We start from the raw sequence: 25,782 nt of genomic DNA, 5'->3' as shown, positions 1-25,782 counted from the left end.
GAAATTATCTTTTGTTCATGCGTACTATATGGACGAAAAACAGTGATTTTGCAGAAGAATTTTTTACTGGTAAACTGTGTGGGGTGGGTGGGGGGCTAAGGGTAATACTACTGAAAAACGTTGTTTTTTGCAGAAAATAACTGTTTTTTAATAACATTACCCTTGCCCCTCCCACCCACCCCACACACTTATCTAGTGAAACATTCTTCTGCAAAATCAATGTTTTTCAAAATAATACTTAATTGATTAACACTTTTTTTGTATTAAATATTTATTTATATATAAAATTATTATTTAATTGAAAAACTAATTAGGTCATGGCCTTTATTCTATTTTAAAAAACAGTGATTTTGCATAAGTTTTTCTCACTGGTAAACTATGTGGGGTGGGTGGGGGGCCAAGGGTTTGTTGATAAAAAGAACGTTTTTTTTTGTAGAAAACATTTGCCTTAGAGAAATTTAACTATAATTTGTTTATTTAAAAAGAAAGGGATTTCTCTCCATTTTGTTATGGACTAATTCCATAGACAAAGAAAAATTCTTACTAACTCTCACAACAGAATATTGTAATACATATTTCAAAATAATTTGTATGCATAATTAGTAAAAGTATCGCTAAAAATAGTCTCACAGATATTTGAGGAAATATATAAACATATAAGAACAAGGTAAAAATTAAAACAGAAAGCAAAGTAGTTGAAAAAAATATAATCCTCAACATATGTTAAAATAAAAAGTAATTCTTTAAACCGGTGTGTTATTGATGTTTTTCATTTTTATTGAGTGGTTGAAAATATATAAATTATAGTTATTTTTCTATAGGGTAAATATTTTCTGCAAAAAATAAATTTTTTTATCAATAAACTCTTGGCCCCCCATCCACCCCACACACCTTACCAGTGACAAAATGTTTCTATAAAATCACTGTTTTTCGTTTATAGTACGCATGAACAAAAGATAATTTCGTCCATAATATTCAATCTAAGAACACTATTTGTTAATTAAAATTTGATACAATTTTTTATATATTATTTATAAATTTTTAGTGCAGAAACAGTGTTCCTAGATTGGATATTATTGACGACATTATCTTTTGTTCATGCGTACTATGGACGAAAAACAGTGATTTTGCAGAAGAATTTTTTACTGGTAAATTGTGTGGGGTGGGTGGGGGGCTAAGGGTAGTGCTACTAAAAAACGGTGTTTATTTAGCAGAAAATAACTGTTTTCTAATAAAACTACCCTTAACCCCCCACCCACCCCACACACTTAACCAGTAAAAAATTCTTCTGAAAAATCACTGTTTTTCGTCCATAATCCTTAATTGATTAACACTGTTTTTGCATTAAATATTAATATATAAAATTATATCAATTTTAAATAATATGTATTATTTAAAAAAAAAAACAAATTAAAGTTAAAAAAGCTTATTATTTATTAAATCTAATTTATTCCTCTAAGGCATTTTCTGCAAAAAAAAATTATAATTTATTATTTCACAAACAAAGGTAATCTAAGGGTAATACTACTGAAAAACGGTGTTTTTTGCAGAAAATAACTGTTTTTTAATAACATTACCCTTGCCTCCCCCACCCACCCCACACACTTATCTAGTGAAACATTCTTCTGCAAAATCAATGTTTTTCAAAATAATACTTAATTAATTAACACTTCTTTTGCATTAAAAATTTATTTATATATAAAATTACTATCGAATTGAAAAACTATACGTTGGGTCATGGTCTTTGTTCTATTTTAAAAAACAGCGATTTTTCAAAAGAATTTCTCACTGGTGTGTGGGGGTGGGTGGGGGGCCAAGGGTTTGTTGATAAAAAAAAACATATTTTTTGCAGAAAATAATTACCTATATATAGAAAATTAACTATAATTTATTTATTTTTAACCACTGAATAAAAATGACAATAATATAATAAGAGAAAAACATTAATAACATACTGGCTTCAAGAATTTCTTTTTATTTGAACCTATATTTAAGATTAACTTTTTCTCTACTACTTTTTTAATCTTTATCTTGTTCTCATATGTTTATATACGTTTTCTCCAATAACTGTGAGAGACTATTTTCAGCAAAACTTTTACTAATTATGCATACAAAATTATTTTTGAATATCACATTATTCTGCTGTGACAGTTTAATAAGAATTTTGCATTTGTCTATGGTATTAAGACATAACAAAATAGGGAGAATTGGAAGAAGTCGTCCATATTCTCAAAGAAACCTTGATATAGATACAATAACACAAAGTCTCGATCTCAAAAAATTCTTTTATCGGTTAAAGTGGTGACCCGTGTTTCGCTCCTGAAAGCATCATCAGGCCTTAGGAAGTTTAAAAACGCGCTCGACTAATTATATACACACATTGTGTGTATAATTGTCCTTCTTAAGGCCTGATGATGCTCTTAGGAGAGAAACAAGTGTCACCACATTAACCGATAAAAGAATTTTTTGAGACCGAGACTTTGTGCTGTTCTCTTTTAAGTTAAAATAGAGAGAAGTCCATTTTTTTTTAAATAAACAAATTATAGTTAATTTTTGTCTAAGTCAAGTGTTTTCTGCAAAATCGCTGTTTTTCTTCTATATTATCCAGTCTAATAACACTGTTTTTGTACTAAATATTTATATTTTTTATTTTTAAATATTTATATTTTTCACGAGAATTTCTCACTGGTTAAAGATGTAGGGTGGCTGGGGGAGCAAGGGTACTGTTGATAAAAAAATAAACAAATTAATGTTAATTTTCTGTAACCCAAAAAAGCAAATTATTTAACACATTTAATTGTCTCGTTTAAGGCAATTATTTACTGCAAAAAAAACTGTTTTTCAATAGCACTACCCTTACCCCCCGCCCACCCTACACAGTTTACCAGTAAAAAATTCTTCTGCAAAATCGCTGTTTATCGTCCATACTATCAAATCTTATAACACTATTTGTTAATTAAAATTTGATATAATTTTATATATATTATTTACACATTTTTAGTGCAAAAACACTGTTTTTAAATTGGATATTATTGATGAAATTATCTTTTGTTCATGCGTACTATAGACGAAAAACAATGATTTTGCAGAAGAATTTTTTGCTGGTAAACTGTGTGAGGTGGGTGGGGGGCTAAGGGTAATATTATTAAATAACAGTTATTTTCTGTAAAAAACACCGTTTTTCAGTAGCACTACCCTTAGCCCTCCTTTCAAGATTTTGTTGGTAAAAAAACGTATTTTTTGCAGAAAATAATTGCCTTAAAAAAAAATAAATTAAATGTAATAAATAATGCACTTTTTTAACAACAATTTTTCAATTTTTTGAAAATCTTTTATAACTTCTTTATTTTTCGAGTTACGACTAAAAGTTATTCCTTATGATTTGTTCGCTTTTTGATTGTGAATTTAATGCCTAAAGAAAATTTTCCATTTTCCCACTTGTTTTCGAGAAAATAAGGAAAAACTGTTTAGAGGTCTTTCTGGAAAACTGTTGGACTGAAAAATGATTTTTCTATTGCATCTGATGCGCATTGAAATTTTAAACAACTTTTGTTCTAATAGTTTTTTCTTCAATAAATAGTTTTCCACAAAAAAAAATAAAAACCGAAATCATGAACATTTTTCCAGGGATTTCCCTTTTGGACGAAGATTTTTGGGGTATAACTTTTTCCTGCTATATTTTTCAAAAAAGTTTTATAAGACTTTTTTAAAGCTTTATGAGTGATTTATTCATATGCCAAAAAAAATTAATTTTTTTCAAAATTTTTTTTTTTCAATTTTGCACTTTTTCAAATTTTTATCTTTTGCAAAATTTCTCGAAAATCCTCGATGACTTCTTTATTTTACGATTTACGGCAAAATATTATTCTACATGATTTGTTCTATTTTCGATTGTGAATCTAATGCTGAAAGAAAAACTTCCATATTCGCACTAGTTTTCGAGAAAATAAGGAAAAACTGTTAACAGGTTTTTTCCGATTTTCTGGAAAATTATTAGACTTAAAAATTATTTTTCTAGTGCATCTGATGCGTAATATAATTCTCAACAACTTTTGTTTTAACAATTTCTTTCTACGATTAATTGTTTTCTAGAAAAAAAATAAAAACCGAAATCATGAACATTTTTCCAGGGGTTTCCCTTTTGGACGAAGATTTTTGGGGTATAACTTTTTCCTGCTATAGTTGTCAAAATAGTTTTATAAGACTTTTTTAAAGCTTTTTGAGTGATTTATTCATATGCCAAAAAAAATTAATTTTTTTCAAAATTATTTTTTTTTTCAATTTTGCACTTTTTCAAATTTTTATCTTTTGCAAAATTTCTCGAAAATCCTCGATGACTTCTTTATTTTACGATTTACGGCAAAATATTATTCTACATGATTTGTTCTATTTTCGATTGTGAATCTAATGCTGAAAGAAAAATTTCCATATTCGCACTAGTTTTCGAGAAAATAAGGAAAAACAGTTAACAGGTTTTTTCCGATTTTCTGGAAAACTATTAGACTTAAAAATTATTTTTCTAGTGCATCTGATGCGTATTATAATTCCCAACAACTTTTGTTTTAACAATTTCTTTCTACGACCAATTGTTTTCTAAAAAAAAAAATAAAAACCGAAATCATGAAAATTTTTCCAACCTTTGGATTTTTTGACGAAGACTTTTGGGGTATAACTTTTTCCTGCTATATTTTTCAAAAAAGTTGTGTAATACTTTTTTAAAGCTTTTTAGGTGATTTATCCATTTGCCAAAAAAAAAATTTTTTCCAATTTTGCACCTTAAATTTTTTCATTTTCTAGAAAATCCTCTATAACTTTTTTTCGATTTAGGGCAATATTCTATATGATTTGTTCTATTTTTTTATTTGGATTTACTTAAAAACTCATTTTATGCTGACAAAATAAAGGATGTAATATTTTCCAGTGGATTTACACAAATTGTAAAATCGCCTACAAGAATAGTACCTACGAGCCAGACGCTTATTGATTATGTACAAACGATAAAAATTTACCTCTTGAAGTTCATTTAACACCGAAAATCAGTGACCATTCCATTATCTCGATTAATGTTGATCATCAAAATATAGTGACTCCGAATATAACTACTTTGAAAAGATCTACTAAACATTATAACTCAGATCAATTGCAACATGATATTATTAGTACACCTTGGAACACCAGCATTGCTGATGTTAATTTACAAGCAGAAGCTTTCATCTTTTCTATTACATCAAGCCTCAACGAAATGTGTCCCATGATCCCAGCTGTCACAGAATAAAAATATCAAGATAAGAAGTGGATTAACTCGGAAATTAAAAATCTAATGCGTGAGAGGGATAGTCTGTATAAAAGAGCTATTTTGCATAAAAGTGAAGACATATGGGCAGAGTATAAATCAAGACGAAATGCTATCGTGAGTAAAATTAGGAAATCGAAAAAATCCAAGGGAGCTATGGAAAAATCTGAAGACCCTTATGCAGGGTAAAACTGAAGCAATACAGAGCGAAATTCTCTTTGGAACAAAGATTGAGACTGACGTGGCAGTAATAGCACATCAATTATTCAAAATATACCGCAACAAAATATAGTTAGCAATGCCCCAAGAAGTCCAACCTCAACTAATATTCTCCAGAATTTGGAACCAATATCAATGGCTAAATTAAGACAAGTCGTTAATAATTTAAAAAATGTAGGCGGGGGTGAAGATGTCATCTCCAAACAGATTCTTTGTGATGTCTTTCATGTTGCTGGAAATAGGCTGTTGGACGTCGTAAACACCTCACTTTCAAATGGCGTCTTCCCGGAGTCCTGGAAGATATCAACAGTTATTCCTGTCCCAAAGGTGCCAAATCTGTGATAATTTTTTTAAGGCAATTGACTCAGGTAATTATGTGTTGGCTGTGTTTTTGGATTTTAAAAGGGTGTTTGAAACTGTTGATAGAGATATATTATTAGTAAGGTAAGTTAGAGCACATAGGAATTAAGCTGAATGTTTTAAAGTGGTTAAAGTCTTATTTGTGTAATAGGTTACAACGTGTGAAGTTTAATAATGCTATGTCTGAAACTGTAAATGTCGATGTCGGTGTGCCCCAAGGTACTGTTCTGGGTCCATTATTGTTTTTATTTTACATTAATGATATGGTTAGGGTGGCTCAAAAATCAAATATTATTTTATTTGCTGATGATACTATGCTCTATATAGCTGGTCAAGATCTATAGCAAACGGTTTGCGACATGAACATAGAACTTGGCAATTTGTTTGACTGGCTTTGTAACAATAAGTTAAGCTTAAATACCACAAAATCAAAATTTTGTATATTTGGTAGACGGTCGAAGACATCTTCTATTGACATTGAAAGTGTTTGTGTGGATGGACAGAAATTAGTTTACGAGGATCAAATTAAATATCTCGGAGTAATTTTAGACTCGAACTTGACTTTTCAGGCTCATGCGGATTATATCATGAGAAAGTTTGCTAAAAAGGTAGGGTTCATTAATAGAGTGGGACAAAACTTATCAATGAACACAAAAATAACGTTATTTAGTGCTATAGCTCTTCCGCATTTACAATTTTGTTCAACTCTTTTATATAATTTACCGCAATATAAAATCTCTCAATTGGAAAAAATTCAAAATAGGGCAATGAGAACAATATTGAGAATTATGTTTAATGTTAATGTATTTACATTTAAGTTGAAGAAAGGCCTTTTACCTAATTATAAACAATGTATAACATATTATGTGATAAGTTAGTGCTATGTCGTGATGTCTATAATTATAATACTAGGAATTGTACTGATTTTATTTTAGCTCATAAGTGTAACACCGTTCAAATGCTTAATTCCGTGCTCTATAAAGGTTTGCTCGAATTTAATAAATTGCCTAATGACTTAAAAATCTGTAATAATATAAATAGTTTTAAACGATTATTAAGAGTACATATTTTAAAATTGTATTATTAGGCCCATGTTTTGTTTTTTATATTTAATATTTGTCGTTTTAACCTCTCTGTATTTTATATGTAGCAATATGCTAAATAAAGATTATTATTTTTATTATTGTTATTATTATTTTTGATTGTGAATCTAATGCTTAAACAAAATTTTCCATTTTCTCACCAGTTTTTGAGAAAATGAGGAAAAACTGTTAAGAGGTTTTTTCCAGTTTTCTGGAAAACTGCTTGACTTAAAAATTATTTTTCTATTGCATCTGATGCGTATTGAAATTCCCAACAACTTTTGTCTTAACAGTTTTTTTCTCCAACAAATAGTTTTCCGGAAAAAAAATAAAAACCGAAATCATGAAAATTTTTCCAGGGGTACCCCTTTGGATTTTTTGACGAAGACTTTTGGGGTATAACTTTTTCTGGTACATTTTTCAAAAAAGTTTCATTAAACTTTTTTGAAGCTTTTTAGGTGATTTATCCACGTGCCAAAAAAAATTAAATTTTTTCAAAAAAATTTTTTTTTCCAATTTTGCACCTAAAATTTTTCATTTTTTCGAAAATCCTTCATAACTTCTTTATTTTTCGATTTCCGGCAAAATATTATTCTATATGATTTGTTCCATTTTCTATTATGAATGTAATGATAAAAGAAAAATTCCCATTTTCCCACTAGTTTTCGAGAAAACGAGGAAAAACCTGTTGAGAGATTCCAAATTTTCCAGGCGTATTTTTATACTGGTAAATTTGTTCCAAACGTATTTTTACGCATGTAATATGTTTTTACACGTAAAATTCTCTTAATCTTAGAAAAATTGGTGCAAGTGAATTTGACCTCGCGGATAATTTTCAAGGTCACTAGAAGGTCGACACAAGGTGACAGGGTCCAAGAAAAATTGGTGCAAGTGAGTTTGACCTCGCAGTTAATTCTCAAGGTCACTAGAAGGTCGAGACAAGGTGAGAGGGTCGAAGAAAAATTGGTGCAAGTGAGTCTCACCTCGCGAATAATTTTCAAGGTCACTAGAAGGTCGAGACAAGGTGACAGGGTCGAAGAAAAATTGGTGCAAGTGATTTTGACCTCGCGGTTAATTTTCAAGGTCACTAGAAGGTCGACACAAGGTGACAGGGTCGAAGAAAAATTGGTGCAAGTGATTTTGACCTCGCGGTTAATTTTCAAGGTCACTAGAAGGTCGACACAAGGTGACAGGGTCCAAGAAAAATTGGTGCAAGTGAGTTTGACCTCGCGGTTAATTCTCAAGGTCACTAGAAGGTCGAGACAAGGTGAGAGGGTCGAAGAAAAATTGGTGCAAGTGAGTCTCACCTCGCGAATAATTTTCAAGGTCACTAGAAGGTCGAGACAAGGTGACAGGGTCGAAGAAAAATTGGTGCAAGTGATTTTGACCTCGCGGTTAATTTTCAAGGTCACTAGAAGGTCGACGCAAGGTGACAGGGTCGAAGAAAAATTGGTGCAAGTGATTTTGACCTCGCGGTTAATTTTCAAGGTCACTAGAAGGTCGACACAAGGTGACAGGGTCCAAGAAAAATTGGTGCAAGTGAGTTTGACCTCGCGGTTAATTCTCAAGGTCACTAGAAGGTCGAGACAAGGTGAGAGGGTCGAAGAAAAATTGGTGCAAGTGAGTTTAACCTCGCGGATAATTTTCAAGGTCACTTAATGGCCAAATCAAGGTAAATAATTCTTCACCAATTTTTCTTCGATCCTGTCAACTTCTGTCGACCTTCTAGTGACCTTGAAAATTATCCGCGAGGTCAAACTCCCTTGAATCAATTTTTCTAACATCTACTCACCTTGTGCCGACCTTCTAGTGACCTTGAAAATTATCCGCGAGGTCAAATTCACTTGTACCAACTTTTCTAACAACTACCCACCTTGTGCCGACCTTCTAGTGACCTTGAAAATTATCCGCGAGGTCATATTCACGTGCACTTATTTTCTACGAACTACTTACCTTGTTTCGACCTTCTAGTGACCTTGAAAATTATCCGCGAGGTCAAATTCACTTGCACCAACTTTTCTAACAACTACCCACCTTGTGCCGACCTTCTAGTGACCTTGAAAATTATCCGCGAGGTCATATTCACGTGCACTTATTTTCTACGAACTACTCACCTTGTGCCGACCTTCTAGTGACCTTGAAAATTATCCGCGAGGTCAAATTCACTTGCACCAACTTTTCTAACAACTACCCACCTTGTGCCGACCTTCTAGTGACCTTGAAAATTATCCGCGAGGTCAAACTCACTTGAATCAATTTTTCTAACAACTACTCACCTTATGCCGACCTTCTAGTGACCTTGAAAATTATCCGCGAGGTCATATTCACTTGCACTTATTTTCTACGAACTACCTACCTTGTTTCGACCTTCTAGTGACCTTGAAAATTATCCGCGAGGTCAAACTCACTTGCACCAACTTTTCTAACAACTACCCACCTTGTGCCGACCTTCTAGTGACCTTGAAAACTATCCGCGAGGTCATATTCACTTGCACTTATTTTCTACGAACTACCTACCTTGTCTCGACCTTCTAGTGACCTTGAAAATTATCCGCGAGGTCAAACTCACTTGAATCAATTTTTCTAACAACTCCTCACCTTGTGCCGGCCTTGTAGTGACCTTGAAAATTATCCGCGAGGTCATATTCACTTGCACTTATTTTCTACGAACTACCTACCTTGTTTCGACCTTCTAGTGACCTTGAAAATTATCCGCGAGGTCAAACTCACTTGCACCAACTTTTCTAACAACTACTCACCTTGTGCCGACCTTCTAGTGACCTTGAAAATTATCCGCGAGGTCAAACTCACTTGAATCAATTTTTCTAACAACTACTCACCTTGTGCCGACCTTCTAGTGACCTTGAAAATTATCCGCGAGGTCAAACTCACTTGAATCAATTTTTCTAACAACTACTCACCTTGTGTCGACCTTGTAGTGACCTTGAAAATTATCCGCGAGGTCAAACTCACTTGCACCGATATTTCTACAAACCACTCACCTTGTGTCGACCTTGTAGTGACCTTGAAAATTATCCGCGAGGTCATATTCACTTGCACTTATTTTCTACGAACTACCTACTTTGTTTCGACCTTCTAGTGACCTTGAAAATTATCCGCGAGGTCAAACTCACTTGCACCAACTTTTCTAACAACTACTCACCTTGTGCCGACCTTCTAGTGACCTTGAAAATTATCCGCGAGGTCAAACCCACTTGCACCAATTTTTCTAACAACTACTTACCTTGATTCGACCTTCAAGTGACCTTGAAAATACCTTTCAAGGTCAATTTTACTTAGTACATTAAACTGTCTTCTTTTGTCCCAACTTAGGCTTCTATTCGATGGTACTTCCCAAAGGAGAACTACAGCATGTGGGTACCACCGACCGATCAAACCGGAGACGGTCGTACCAGTTTGAACGAAAAATTGGGTTATTAATTAAAGAAACAACAAAATCAAGTTTATTAATATTTTATTATTATTTAATGTTCACTTAATTATAAAGATTCAAAGCGTTCTATTCCTAACAGTCTATTGGATACAATAAATGGTACTTACTAAATATCACAAAGGAAAATTTTATTTATCCCCTTTCCTCCTCCTCCTGCTTACAAAACTATATGGGGTAAGTATACTTAATTTAATAATAATATCCTTGTCTAACTCATTATAGTACTTAGGGAAAATGTGCAGTAACTCTTTTGCTATTAAAGATAGAGCTGTCATTTGAAGACTGACATGTGCACCAAGTGACGGGGCATCTTTTATGTAGTTACCAAAAAATCTGAGAAATTGAAGGTTATTGAGTAAAAGTGAAATGTCTGTTTTTTACCATGTTAATCAAATGCTAGATTTACTGTAAAAAAGAAACAGGAATAATAAGCTTTAGGAACCCTTATTGGTCAAACCTAATTTACCCTAAAATTAAAATCTAATAAGTTTGTTTTGCAAAAGCTGAACTTCGAATAATGTAAAAATTGAATTTTAGGTCATAGGTATATACAGACACAAATTTGAGTGTAACTCAAAAAGTTGTTGAGGGATTTTCATAATTTTTTTAAGTACCCGTAGAGAGATCCCTGAAGATGAACTTTTTCGTGTATAAAGAAATTTTGTAGCACAAGAACTTTCTGAGTTACACTTAGACATGCAAAAGGTGGATCTAGGAAGCTAAAAATTGAATTTGAGGACTTAAAAGACCAAAATTTCGATTTTTCTCAAAAACCGCAAACTTTTGAGTTTTTGATAAATACGTACAAGGTGCCCCTTTGCAAGGAGCACTTGACAGTTTCTAAATGAAAGCTCTATCTTTATTAACAAAAAAGTTATGCAAAATTTTCGATCTAAAAAAGTACATGTTAATTGTAAAAAATCGAAATTTCGATTTTTCTCAAAAACTATAATTTCTTTAATTTTGATAATTATGTGCAAGGTGCCCCTTTGCAAGGAGTACTTGACAGTTTTTAAATGAAAGCTCTATCTTTATTACCAAAAAAGTTATGCAAAATTTTCGATCTAAAAAAGTACATGTTAATGGTAAAAAACCGAAATTTCGATTTTTCTCAAAAACCGTAAACTTTTGAGTTTTTCATAATTACGTACAAGGTGCCCCTTTGCAAGGAGTACTTGACAGTTTTTAAATAAAAGCTCTATCTTTATTAACAAAAAAGTTATGCAAAATTTTCGATCTAAAAAAGTACATGTTAATGGTAAAAAACCGAAATTTCGATTTTTCTCAAAAACCGTAAACTTTTGAGTTTTTGAAAATTACGTACAAGGTGCCCCTTTACTAGGAGTACTTGACAGTTTTTAAATGAAAGCTCTATCTTTATTAACAAAAAAGTTATGCAAAATTTTCGATCTAAAAAAGTACATGTTAATGGTAAAAAACCGAAATTTCGATTTTTCTCAAAAACCGTAAACTTTTGAGTTTTTCATAATTACGTACAAGGTGCCCCTTTGCAAGGAGTACTTGACAGTTTTTAAATAAAAGCTCTATCTTTATTAACAAAAAAGTTATGCAAAATTTTCGATCTAAAAAAGTACATGTTAATGGTAAAAAACCGAAATTTCGATTTTTCTCAAAAACCGTAAACTTTTGAGTTTTTCATAATTACGTACAAGGTGCCCCTTTGCAAGGAGTACTTGACAGTTTTTAAATGAAAGCTCTATCTTTATTAACAAAAAAGTTATGCAAAATTTTCGATCTAAAAAAGTACATGTTAATGGTAAAAAACCGAAATTTCGACTTTTCTCAAAAACCGTAAACTTTTGAGTTTTTCATAATTACGTACAAGGTGCCCCTTTGCAAGGAGTACTTGACAGTTTTTAAATGAAAGCTCTATCTTTATTAACAAAAAAGTTATGCAAAATTTTCGATCTAAAAAAGTACATGTTAATGGTAAAAAACCAAAATTTCGATTTTTCTCAAAAACCGTAAACTTTTGAGTTTTTCATAATTACGTACAAGGTGCCCCTTTGCAAGGAGTACTTGACAGTTTTTAAATGAAAGCTCTATCTTTATTAACAAAAAAGTTATGCAAAATTTTCGATCTAAAAAAGTACATGTTAATGGTAAAAAACCGAAATTTCGATTTTTCTCAAAAACCGTAAACTTTTGAGTTTTTCATAATTACGTACAAGGTGCCCCTTTGCAAGGAGTACTTGACAGTTTTTAAATAAAAGCTCTATCTTTATTAACAAAAAAGTTATGCAAAATTTTCGATCTAAAAAAGTACATGTTAATGGTAAAAAACCGAAATTTCGATTTTTCTCAAAAACCGTAAACTTTTGAGTTTTTGATAATTACGTACAAGGTGCCCCTTTACTAGGAGTACTTGACAGTTTTTAAATGAAAGCTCTATCTTTATTAACAAAAAAGTTATGCAAAATTTTCGATCTAAAAAAGTACATGTTAATGGTAAAAAACCGAAATTTCGATTTTTCTCAAAAACCGTAAACTTTTGAGTTTTTCATAATTACGTACAAGGTGCCCCTTTGCAAGGAGTACTTGACAGTTTTTAAATAAAAGCTCTATCTTTATTAACAAAAAAGTTATGCAAAATTTTCGATCTAAAAAAGTACATGTTAATGGTAAAAAACCGAAATTTCGATTTTTCTCAAAAACCGTAAACTTTTGAGTTTTTCATAATTACGTACAAGGTGCCCCTTTGCAAGGAGTACTTGACAGTTTTTAAATGAAAGCTCTATCTTTATTAACAAAAAAGTTATGCAAAATTTTCGATCTAAAAAAGTACATGTTAATGGTAAAAAACCGAAATTTCGATTTTTCTCAAAAACCGTAAACTTTTGAGTTTTTGATAATTACGTACAAGGTGCCCCTTTACTAGGAGTACTTGACAGTTTTTAAATGAAAGCTCTATCTTTATTAACAAAAAAGTTATGCAAAATTTTCGATCTAAAAAAGTACATGTTAATGGTAAAAAACCGAAATTTCGATTTTTCTCAAAAACCGTAAACTTTTGAGTTTTTCATAATTACGTACAAGGTGCCCCTTTGCAAGGAGTACTTGACAGTTTTTAAATAAAAGCTCTATCTTTATTAACAAAAAAGTTATGCAAAATTTTCGATCTAAAAAAGTACATGTTAATGGTAAAAAACCGAAATTTCGATTTTTCTCAAAAACCGTAAACTTTTGAGTTTTTGATAATTACGTACAAGGTGCCCCTTTACTAGGAGTACTTGACAGTTTTTAAATGAAAGCTCTATCTTTATTAACAAAAAAGTTATGCAAAATTTTCGATCTAAAAAAGTACATGTTAATGGTAAAAAACCGAAATTTCGATTTTTCTCAAAAACCGTAAACTTTTGAGTTTTTCATAATTACGTACAAGGTGCCCCTTTGCAAGGAGTACTTGACAGTTTTTAAATAAAAGCTCTATCTTTATTAACAAAAAAGTTATGCAAAATTTTCGATCTAAAAAAGTACATGTTAATGGTAAAAAACCGAAATTTCGATTTTTCTCAAAAACCGTAAACTTTTGAGTTTTTCATAATTACGTACAAGGTGCCCCTTTGCAAGGAGTACTTGACAGTTTTTAAATGAAAGCTCTATCTTTATTAACAAAAAAGTTATGCAAAATTTTCGATCTAAAAAAGTACATGTTAATGGTAAAAAACCGAAATTTCGACTTTTCTCAAAAACCGTAAACTTTTGAGTTTTTCATAATTACGTACAAGGTGCCCCTTTGCAAGGAGTACTTGACAGTTTTTAAATGAAAGCTCTATCTTTATTAACAAAAAAGTTATGCAAAATTTTCGATCTAAAAAAGTACATGTTAATGGTAAAAAACCAAAATTTCGATTTTTCTCAAAAACCGTAAACTTTTGAGTTTTTCATAATTACGTACAAGGTGCCCCTTTGCAAGGAGTACTTGACAGTTTTTAAATGAAAGCTCTATCTTTATTAACAAAAAAGTTATGCAAAATTTTCGATCTAAAAAAGTACATGTTAATGGTAAAAAACCGAAATTTCGATTTTTCTCAAAAACCGTAAACTTTTGAGTTTTTGATAATTACGTACAAGGTGCCCCTTTACTAGGAGTACTTGACAGTTTTTAAATGAAAGCTCTATCTTTATTAACAAAAAAGTTATGCAAAATTTTCGATCTAAAAAAGTACATGTTAATGGTAAAAAACCGAAATTTCGATTTTTCTCAAAAACCGTAAACTTTTGAGTTTTTCATAATTACGTACAAGGTGCCCCTTTGCAAGGAGTACTTGACAGTTTTTAAATAAAAGCTCTATCTTTATTAACAAAAAAGTTATGCAAAATTTTCGATCTAAAAAAGTACATGTTAATGGTAAAAAACCGAAATTTCGATTTTTCTCAAAAACCGTAAACTTTTGAGTTTTTCATAATTACGTACAAGGTGCCCCTTTGCAAGGAGTACTTGACAGTTTTTAAATGAAAGCTCTATCTTTATTAACAAAAAAGTTATGCAAAATTTTCGATCTAAAAAAGTACATGTTAATGGTAAAAAACCAAAATTTCGACTTTTCTCAAAAACCGTAAACTTTTGAGTTTTTCATAATTACGTACAAGGTGCCCCTTTGCAAGGAGTACTTGACAGTTTTTAAATGAAAGCTCTATCTTTATTAACAAAAAAGTTATGCAAAATTTTCGATCTAAAAAAGTACATGTTAATGGTAAAAAACCGAAATTTCGATTTTTCTCAAAAACCGTAAACTTTTGAGTTTTTCATAATTACGTACAAGGTGCCCCTTTGCAAGGAGTACTTGACAGTTTTTAAATAAAAGCTCTATCTTTATTAACAAAAAAGTTATGCAAAATTTTCGATCTAAAAAAGTACATGTTAATGGTAAAAAACCGAAATTTCGATTTTTCTCAAAAACCGTAAACTTTTGAGTTTTTCATAATTACGTACAAGGTGCCCCTTTGCAAGGAGTACTTGACAGTTTTTAAATGAAAGCTCTATCTTTATTAACAAAAAAGTTATGCAAAATTTTCGATCTAAAAAAGTACATGTTAATGGTAAAAAACCGAAATTTCGATTTTTCTCAAAAACCGTAAACTTTTGAGTTTTTGATAATTACGTACAAGGTGCCCCTTTACTAGGAGTACTTGACAGTTTTTAAATGAAAGCTCTATCTTTATTAACAAAAAAGTTATGCAAAATTTTCGATCTAAAAAAGTACATGTTAATGGTAAAAAACCGAAATTTCGATTTTTCTCAAAAACCGTAAACTTTTGAGTTTTTCATAATTACGTACAAGGTGCCCCTTTGCAAGGAGTACTTGACAGTTTTTAAATAAAAGCTCTATCTTTATTAACAAAAAAGTTATGCAAAATTTTCGATCTAAAAAAGTACATGTTAATGGTAAAAAACCGAAATTTCGATTTTTCTCAAAAACCGTAAACTTTTGAGTTTTTGATAATTACGTACAAGGTGCCCCTTTACTAGGAGTACTTGACAGTTTTTAAATGAAAGCTCTATCTTTATTAACAAAAAAGTTATGCAAAATTTTCGATCTAAAAAAGTACATGTTAATGGTAAAAAACCGAAATTTCGATTTTTCTCAAAAACCGTAAACTTTTGAGTTTTTCATAATTACGTACAAGGTGCCCCTTTGCAAGGAGTACTTGACAGTTTTTAAATAAAAGCTCTATCTTTATTAACAAAAAAGTTATGCAAAATTTTCGATCTAAAAAAGTACATGTTAATGGTAAAAAACCGAAATTTCGACTTTTCTCAAAAACCGTAAACTTTTGAGTTTTTCATAATTACGTACAAGGTGCCCCTTTGCAAGGAGTACTTGACAGTTTTTAAATGAAAGCTCTATCTTTATTAACAAAAAAGTTATGCAAAATTTTCGATCTAAAAAAGTACATGTTAATGGTAAAAAACCAAAATTTCGATTTTTCTCAAAAACCGTAAACTTTTGAGTTTTTCATAATTACGTACAAGGTGCCCCTTTGCAAGGAGTACTTGACAGTTTTTAAATGAAAGCTCTATCTTTATTAACAAAAAAGTTATGCAAAATTTTCGATCTAAAAAAGTACATGTTAATGGTAAAAAACCGAAATTTCGATTTTTCTCAAAAACCGTAAACTTTTGAGTTTTTGATAATTACGTACAAGGTGCCCCTTTACTAGGAGTACTTGACAGTTTTTAAATGAAAGCTCTATCTTTATTAACAAAAAAGTTATGCAAAATTTTCGATCTAAAAAAGTACATGTTAATGGTAAAAAACCGAAATTTCGATTTTTCTCAAAAACCGTAAACTTTTGAGTTTTTCATAATTACGTACAAGGTGCCCCTTTGCAAGGAGTACTTGACAGTTTTTAAATAAAAGCTCTATCTTTATTAACAAAAAAGTTATGCAAAATTTTCGATCTAAAAAAGTACATGTTAATGGTAAAAAACCGAAATTTCGATTTTTCTCAAAAACCGTAAACTTTTGAGTTTTTCATAATTACGTACAAGGTGCCCCTTTGCAAGGAGTACTTGACAGTTTTTAAATGAAAGCTCTATCTTTATTAACAAAAAAGTTATGCAAAATTTTCGATCTAAAAAAGTACATGTTAATGGTAAAAAACCAAAATTTCGATTTTTCTCAAAAACCGTAAACTTTTGAGTTTTTGGTAAATACGCACAAGGTGCCCCTTTACTAGGAGTACTTGACAGTTTTTAAATGAAAGCTCTATCTTTATTAACAAAAAAGTTATGCAAAATTTTCGATCTAAAAAAGTACATGTTAATGGTAAAAAACCGAAATTTCGATTTTTCTCAAAAACTATAATTTTTTTAGTTTTTGATAATTATGTGCAAGGTGCCCCTTTACTAGGAGTATTTGACAGTTTTTAAATGAAAGCTCTATCTTTATTAACAAAAAAGTTATGCAAAATTTTCGATCTAAAAAAGTACATGTTAATGGTAAAAAACCGAAATTTTGATTTTTCTCAAAAACCGTAATTTTTTAATTTTTGATAAATACGTACAAGGTGCCCCTTTGCAAGGAGCACTTGACAGTTTTTAAATGAAAGCTCTATCTTTATTAACAAAAAAGTTATGCAAAATTTTCGATCTAAAAAAGTACATGTTAATGGTAAAAAACCGAAATTTCGATTTTTCTCAAAAACTATAATTTTTTTAGTTTTTGATAATTATGTGCAAGGTGCCCCTTTGCTAGGAGTATTTGACAGTTTTTAAATGAAAGCTCTATCTTTATTAACAAAAAAGTTATGCAAAATTTTCGATCTTAAAAAGTACATGTTAATGGTAAAAAACCGAAATTTCGATTTTTCTCAAAAACCGTAAACTTTTGAGTTTTTGGTAAATACGTACAAGGTGCCCCTTTGCAAGGAGTACTTGACAGTTTTTAAATGAAAGCTCTATCTTTATTAACAAAAAAGTTATGCAAAATTTTCGATCTAAAAAAGTACATGTTAATGGTAAAAAACCGAAATTTCGATTTTTCTCAAAAACCGTAAACTTTTGAGTTTTTGGTAAATACGTACAAGGTGCCCCTTTGCAAGGAGTACTTGACCGTTTTTAAATGAAAGCTCTATCTTTCAACATTTTCGATCTAAAAAAGTACATGTTAATTGTAAAAAACCGAAATTTTGATTTTTCTCAAAAACCGTAAACTTTTAAGTTTTTGATAATTACGTACAAGGTGCCCCTTTGCAAGGAGTACTTGACAGTTTTTAAATGAAAGCTCTATCTTTATTAACAAAAAAGTTATGCAAAATTTTCGATCTAAAAAAGTACATGTTAATTGTAAAAAACCGAAATTTTGATTTTTCTCAAAAACCGTAAACTTTTAAGTTTTTGATAATTACGTACAAGGTGCCCCTTTGCAAGGAGTACTTGACAGTTTTTAAATGAAAGCTCTATCTTTATTAACAAAAAAGTTATGCAAAATTTTCGATCTAAAAAAGTACATGTTAATGGTAAAAAACCGAAATTTCGATTTTTCTCAAAAACCGTAAACTTTTGAGTTTTTGATAATTACGTACAAGGTGCCCCTTTGCAAGGAGCACTTGACAGTTTTTAAATGAAAGCTCTATCTTTATTAACAAAAAAGTTATGCAAAATTTTCGATCTAAAAAAGTACATGTTAATGGTAAAAAACCGAAATTTCGATTTTTCTCAAAAACCGTAAACTTTTGAGTTTTTGATAAATACGTACAAGGTGCCTCTTTGCAAGGAGTACTTGACAGTTTTTAAATGAAAGCTCTATCTTTATTAACAAAAAAGTTATGCAAAATTTTCGATCTAAAAAAGTACATGTTAATTGTAAAAAATCGAAATTTCGATTTTTCTCAAAAACCGTAAACTTTTGAGTTTTTGATAAATACGTACAAGGTGCCTCTTGGCAAGGAGTACTTGACAGTTTTTAAATGAAAGCTCTATCTTTATTAACAAAAAAGTTATGCAAAATTTTCGATCTAAAAAAGTACATGTTAATTGTAAAAAATCGAAATTTCGATTTTTCTCAAAAACCGTAAACTTTTGAGTTTTTGATAAATACGTACAAGGTGCCTCTTTGCAAGGAGTACTTGACAGTTTTTAAATGAAAGCTCTATCTTTATTAACAAAAAAGTTATGCAAAATTTTCGATCTAAAAAAGTACATGTTAATTGTAAAAAATCGAAATTTCGATTTTTCTCAAAAACCGTAAACTTTTGAGTTTTTGATAAATACGTACAAGGTGCCTCTTTGCAAGGAGTACTTGACAGTTTTTAAATGAAAGCTCTATCTTTATTAACAAAAAAGTTATGCAAAATTTTCGATCTAAAAAAGTACATGTTAATTGTAAAAAATCGAAATTTCGATTTTTCTCAAAAACCGTAAACTTTTGAGTTTTTGATAAATACGTACAAGGTGCCTCTTTGCAAGGAGTACTTGACAGTTTTTAAATGAAAGCTCTATCTTTATTAACAAAAAAGTTATGCAAAATTTTCGATCTAAAAAAGTACATGTTAATTGTAAAAAATCGAAATTTCGATTTTTCTCAAAAACCGTAAACTTTTGAGTTTTTGATAAATACGTACAAGGTGCCTCTTGGCAAGGAGTACTTGACAGTTTTTAAATGAAAGCTCTATCTTTATTAACAAAAAAGTTATGCAAAATTTTCGATCTAAAAAAGTACATGTTAATTGTAAAAAATCGAAATTTCGATTTTTCTCAAAAACCGTAAACTTTTGAGTTTTTGATAAATACGTACAAGGTGCCTCTTTGCAAGGAGTACTTGACAGTTTTTAAATGAAAGCTCTATCTTTATTAACAAAAAAGTTATGCAAAATTTTCGATCTAAAAAAGTACATGTTAATTGTAAAAAATCGAAATTTCGATTTTTCTCAAAAACCGTAAACTTTTGAGTTTTTGATAAATACGTACAAGGTGCCTCTTGGCAAGGAGTACTTGACAGTTTTTAAATGAAAGCTCTATCTTTATTAACAAAAAAGTTATGCAAAATTTTCGATCTAAAAAAGTACATGTTAATTGTAAAAAATCGAAATTTCGATTTTTCTCAAAAACCGTAAACTTTTGAGTTTTTGATAAATACGTACAAGGTGCCTCTTTGCAAGGAGTACTTGACAGTTTTTAAATGAAAGCTCTATCTTTATTAACAAAAAAGTTATGCAAAATTTTCGATCTAAAAAAGTACATGTTAATTGTAAAAAATCGAAATTTCGATTTTTCTCAAAAACCGTAAACTTTTGAGTTTTTGATAAATACGTACAAGGTGCCTCTTTGCAAGGAGTACTTGACAGTTTTTAAATGAAAGCTCTATCTTTATTAACAAAAAAGTTATGCAAAATTTTCGATCTAAAAAAGTACATGTTAATTGTAAAAAACCGAAATTTCGATTTTTCTCAAAAACCGTAAACTTTTGAGTTTTTGATAAATACGTACAAGGTGCCTCTTTGCAAGGAGTACTTGACAGTTTTTAAATGAAAGCTCTATCTTTATTAACAAAAAAGTTATGCAAAATTTTCGATCTAAAAAAGTACATGTTAATTGTAAAAAATCGAAATTTCGATTTTTCTCAAAAACCGTAAACTTTTGAGTTTTTGATAAATACGTACAAGGTGCCTCTTTGCAAGGAGTACTTGACAGTTTTTAAATGAAAGCTCTATCTTTATTAACAAAAAAGTTATGCAAAATTTTCGATCTAAAAAAGTACATGTTAATGGTAAAAAACCGAAATTTCGATTTTTCTCAAAAACCGTAAACTTTTGAGTTTTTGATAAATACGTACAAGGTGCCCCTTTGCAAGGAGTACTTGACAGTTTTTAAATGAAAGCTCTATCTTTATTAACAAAAAAGTTATGCAAAATTTTCGATCTAAAAAAGTACATGTTAATGGTAAAAAACCGAAATTTCGATTTTTCTCAAAAACCGTAAACTTTTGAGTTTTTGATAATTACGTACAAGGTGCCCCTTTGCAAGGAGCACTTGACAGTTTTTAAATGAAAGCTCTATCTTTATTAACAAAAAAGTTATGCAACATTTTCGATCCAAAAAAGTACATGTTAATGGTAAAAAACCGAAATTTCGATTTTTCTCAAAAACCGTAAACTTTTGAGTTTTTGATAAATACGTACAAGGTGCCTCTTTGCAAGGAGTACTTGACAGTTTTTAAATGAAAGCTCTATCTTTATTAACAAAAAAGTTATGCAAAATTTTCGATCTAAAAAAGTACATGTTAATGGTAAAAAACCGAAATTTCGATTTTTCTCAAAAACCGTAAACTTTTGAGTTTTTGATAATTACGTACAAGGTGCCCCTTTGCAAGGAGCACTTGACAGTTTTTAAATGAAAGCTCTATCTTTATTAACAAAAAAGTTATGCAAAATTTTCGATCTAAAAAAGTACATGTTAATGGTAAAAAACCGAAATTTCGATTTTTCTCAAAAACCGTAAACTTTTGAGTTTTTGATAATTACGTACAAGGTGCCCCTTTGCAAGGAGCACTTGACAGTTTTTAAATGAAAGCTCTATCTTTATTAACAAAAAAGTTATGCAAAATTTTCGATCTAAAAAAGTACATGTTAATGGTAAAAAACCGAAATTTCGATTTTTCTCAAAAACCGTAAACTTTTGAGTTTTTGATAATTACGTACAAGGTGCCCCTTTGCAAGGAGTACTTGACAGTTTTTAAATGAAAGCTCTATCTTTATTAACAAAAAAGTTATGCAAAATTTTCGATCTAAAAAAGTACATGTTAATGGTAAAAAACCGAAATTTCGATTTTTCTCAAAAACCGTAAACTTTTGAGTTTTTGATAATTACGTACAAGGTGCCCCTTTGCAAGGAGCACTTGACAGTTTTTAAATGAAAGCTCTATCTTTATTAACAAAAAAGTTATGCAAAATTTTCGATCTAAAAAAGTACATGTTAATGGTAAAAAACCGAAATTTCGATTTTTCTCAAAAACCGTAAACTTTTGAGTTTTTGATAATTACGTACAAGGTGCCCCTTTGCAAGGAGCACTTGACAGTTTTTAAATGAAAGCTCTATCTTTATTAACAAAAAAGTTATGCAAAATTTTCGATCTAAAAAAGTACATGTTAGTGGTAAAAAACCGAAATTTCGATTTTTCTCAAAAACCGTAAACTTTTGAGTTTTTGATAATTACGTACAAGGTGCCCCTTTGCAAGGAGTACTTGACAATTTTTAAATGAAAGCTCTATCTTTATTAACAAAAAAGTTATGCAACATTTTCGATCCAAAAAAGTACATGTTAATGGTAAAAAACCGAAATTTCGATTTTTCTCAAAAACCGTAAACTTTTGAGTTTTTGATAATTACGTACAAGGTGCCCCTTTGCAAGGAGCACTTGACAGTTTTTAAATGAAAGCTCTATCTTTATTAACAAAAAAGTTATGCAAAATTTTCGATCTAAAAAAGTACATGTTAATGGTAAAAAACCGAAATTTCGATTTTTCTCAAAAACCGTAAACTTTTGAGTTTTTGATAATTACGTACAAGGTGCCCCTTTGCAAGGAGCACTTGACAGTTTTTAAATGAAAGCTCTATCTTTATTAACAAAAAAGTTATGCAAAATTTTCGATCTAAAAAAGTACATGTTAATGGTAAAAAAACCGAAATTTCGATTTTTCTCAAAAACCGTAAACTTTTGAGTTTTTGATAATTACGTACAAGGTGCCCCTTTGCAAGGAGTACTTGACCGTTTTTAAATGAAAGCTCTATCTTTATTAACAAAAAAGTTATGCAAAATTTTCGATCTAAAAAAGTACATGTTAATGGTAAAAAACCGAAATTTCGATTTTTCTCAAAAACCGTAAACTTTTGAGTTTTTGATAATTACGTACAAGGTGCCCCTTTGCAAGGAGTACTTGACAGTTTTTAAATGAAAGCTCTATCTTTATTAACAAAAAAGTTATGCAAAATTTTCGATCTAAAAAAGTACATGTTAATGGTAAAAAACCGAAATTTCGATTTTTCTCAAAAACCGTAAACTTTTGAGTTTTTGATAATTACGTACAAGGTGCCCCTTTGCAAGGAGCACTTGACAATTTTTAAATGAAAGCTCTATCTTTATTAACAAAAAAGTTATGCAAAATTTTCGATCTAAAAAAGTACATGTTAATTGTAAAAAATCGAAATTTCGATTTTTCTCAAAAACCGTAAACTTTTGAGTTTTTGATAAATACGTACAAGGTGCCTCTTTGCAAGGAGTACTTGACAGTTTTTAAATGAAAGCTCTATCTTTATTAACAAAAAAGTTATGCAAAATTTTCGATCTAAAAAAGTACATGTTAATTGTAAAAAACCGAAATTTCGATTTTTCTCAAAAACCGTAAACTTTTGAGTTTTTGATAAATACGTACAAGGTGCCTCTTTGCAAGGAGTACTTGACAGTTTTTAAATGAAAGCTCTATCTTTATTAACAAAAAAGTTATGCAAAATTTTCGATCTAAAAAAGTACATGTTAATTGTAAAAAATCGAAATTTCGATTTTTCTCAAAAACCGTAAACTTTTGAGTTTTTGATAAATACGTACAAGGTGCCTCTTTGCAAGGAGTACTTGACAGTTTTTAAATGAAAGCTCTATCTTTATTAACAAAAAAGTTATGCAAAATTTTCGATCTAAAAAAGTACATGTTAATGGTAAAAAACCGAAATTTCGATTTTTCTCAAAAACCGTAAACTTTTGAGTTTTTGATAAATACGTACAAGGTGCCCCTTTGCAAGGAGTACTTGACAGTTTTTAAATGAAAGCTCTATCTTTATTAACAAAAAAGTTATGCAAAATTTTCGATCTAAAAAAGTACATGTTAATGGTAAAAAACCGAAATTTCGATTTTTCTCAAAAACCGTAAACTTTTGAGTTTTTGATAAATACGTACAAGGTGCCCCTTTGCAAGGAGTACTTGACAATTTTTAAATGAAAGCTCTATCTTTATTAACAAAAAAGTTATGCAACATTTTCGATCCAAAAAAGTACATGTTAATGGTAAAAAACCGAAATTTCGATTTTTCTCAAAAACCGTAAACTTTTGAGTTTTTGATAATTACGTACAAGGTGCCCCTTTGCAAGGAGCACTTGACAGTTTTTAAATGAAAGCTCTATCTTTATTAACAAAAAAGTTATGCAAAATTTTCGATCTAAAAAAGTACATGTTAATGGTAAAAAACCGAAATTTCGATTTTTCTCAAAAACCGTAAACTTTTGAGTTTTTGATAATTACGTACAAGGTGCCCCTTTGCAAGGAGCACTTGACAGTTTTTAAATGAAAGCTCTATCTTTATTAACAAAAAAGTTATGCAAAATTTTCGATCTAAAAAAGTACATGTTAATGGTAAAAAACCGAAATTTCGATTTTTCTCAAAAACCGTAAACTTTTGAGTTTTTGATAATTACGTACAAGGTGCCCCTTTGCAAGGAGTACTTGACCGTTTTTAAATGAAAGCTCTATCTTTATTAACAAAAAAGTTATGCAAAATTTTCGATCTAAAAAAGTACATGTTAATGGTAAAAAACCGAAATTTCGATTTTTCTCAAAAACCGTAAACTTTTGAGTTTTTGATAATTACGTACAAGGTGCCCCTTTGCAAGGAGCACTTGACAGTTTTTAAATGAAAGCTCTATCTTTATTAACAAAAAAGTTATGCAAAATTTTCGATCTAAAAAAGTACATGTTAATGGTAAAAAACCGAAATTTCGATTTTTCTCAAAAACCGTAAACTTTTGAGTTTTTGATAATTACGTACAAGGTGCCCCTTTGCAAGGAGTACTTGACCGTTTTTAAATGAAAGCTCTATCTTTATTAACAAAAAAGTTATGCAAAATTTTCGATCTAAAAAAGTACATGTTAATGGTAAAAAACCGAAATTTCGATTTTTCTCAAAAACCGTAAACTTTTGAGTTTTTGATAATTACGTACAAGGTGCCCCTTTGCAAGGAGTACTTGACAGTTTTTAAATGAAAGCTCTATCTTTATTAACAAAAAAGTTATGCAAAATTTTCGATCTAAAAAAGTACATGTTAATGGTAAAAAACCGAAATTTCGATTTTTCTCAAAAACCGTAAACTTTTGAGTTTTTGATAATTACGTACAAGGTGCCCCTTTGCAAGGAGCACTTGACAATTTTTAAATGAAAGCTCTATCTTTATTAACAAAAAAGTTATGCAAAATTTTCGATCTAAAAAAGTACATGTTAATTGTAAAAAATCGAAATTTCGATTTTTCTCAAAAACCGTAAACTTTTGAGTTTTTGATAAATACGTACAAGGTGCCTCTTTGCAAGGAGTACTTGACAGTTTTTAAATGAAAGCTCTATCTTTATTAACAAAAAAGTTATGCAAAATTTTCGATCTAAAAAAGTACATGTTAATTGTAAAAAACCGAAATTTCGATTTTTCTCAAAAACCGTAAACTTTTGAGTTTTTGATAAATACGTACAAGGTGCCTCTTTGCAAGGAGTACTTGACAGTTTTTAAATGAAAGCTCTATCTTTATTAACAAAAAAGTTATGCAAAATTTTCGATCTAAAAAAGTACATGTTAATTGTAAAAAATCGAAATTTCGATTTTTCTCAAAAACCGTAAACTTTTGAGTTTTTGATAAATACGTACAAGGTGCCTCTTTGCAAGGAGTACTTGACAGTTTTTAAATGAAAGCTCTATCTTTATTAACAAAAAAGTTATGCAAAATTTTCGATCTAAAAAAGTACATGTTAATGGTAAAAAACCGAAATTTCGATTTTTCTCAAAAACCGTAAACTTTTGAGTTTTTGATAAATACGTACAAGGTGCCCCTTTGCAAGGAGTACTTGACAGTTTTTAAATGAAAGCTCTATCTTT

At 30.1% G+C, this 25,782-nt stretch overlaps 2 long non-coding RNA genes across 35 annotated transcripts; both read left to right on the top strand.

The window, feature by feature from the left end:
* The first annotated feature begins 11,168 nt into the window (after positions 1–11,168).
* LOC126747910 (uncharacterized) lies at positions 11,169–24,138 on the top strand. 34 transcript variants are annotated; one of them, XR_007664471.1, is made up of 12 exons: positions 11,169–11,217; positions 11,390–11,562; positions 12,255–12,427; positions 12,601–12,946; positions 13,293–13,465; positions 13,639–13,811; positions 14,331–14,676; positions 15,023–15,195; positions 16,407–16,579; positions 22,270–22,442; positions 22,617–22,789; positions 24,001–24,138. It is a non-coding gene; the product is annotated as an uncharacterized LOC126747910 (long non-coding RNA). The 34 variants fall into 34 exon arrangements; XR_007664468.1 differs by lacking the exons at positions 11,169–11,217; positions 11,390–11,562 and adding an exon at positions 11,780–11,908; XR_007664476.1 differs by lacking the exons at positions 11,169–11,217; positions 11,390–11,562 and adding an exon at positions 11,959–12,081.
* On the top strand, positions 17,668–20,926 carry LOC126747920 (uncharacterized). The gene is made up of 3 exons (XR_007664527.1): positions 17,668–17,789; positions 18,464–18,636; positions 20,886–20,926. It is a non-coding gene; the product is annotated as an uncharacterized LOC126747920 (long non-coding RNA).
* Positions 24,139–25,782: the final 1,644 nt, after the last annotated feature.

The sequence above is a fragment of the Anthonomus grandis genome, chromosome 20, assembly GCF_022605725.1.
Source record: "Anthonomus grandis grandis chromosome 20, icAntGran1.3, whole genome shotgun sequence".
NCBI lineage: Eukaryota > Metazoa > Arthropoda > Insecta > Coleoptera > Curculionidae > Anthonomus > Anthonomus grandis.
The sequence above is the reverse complement of the archived record's forward strand: the minus strand, read 5'-3'. Positions and strand labels throughout refer to the sequence as shown.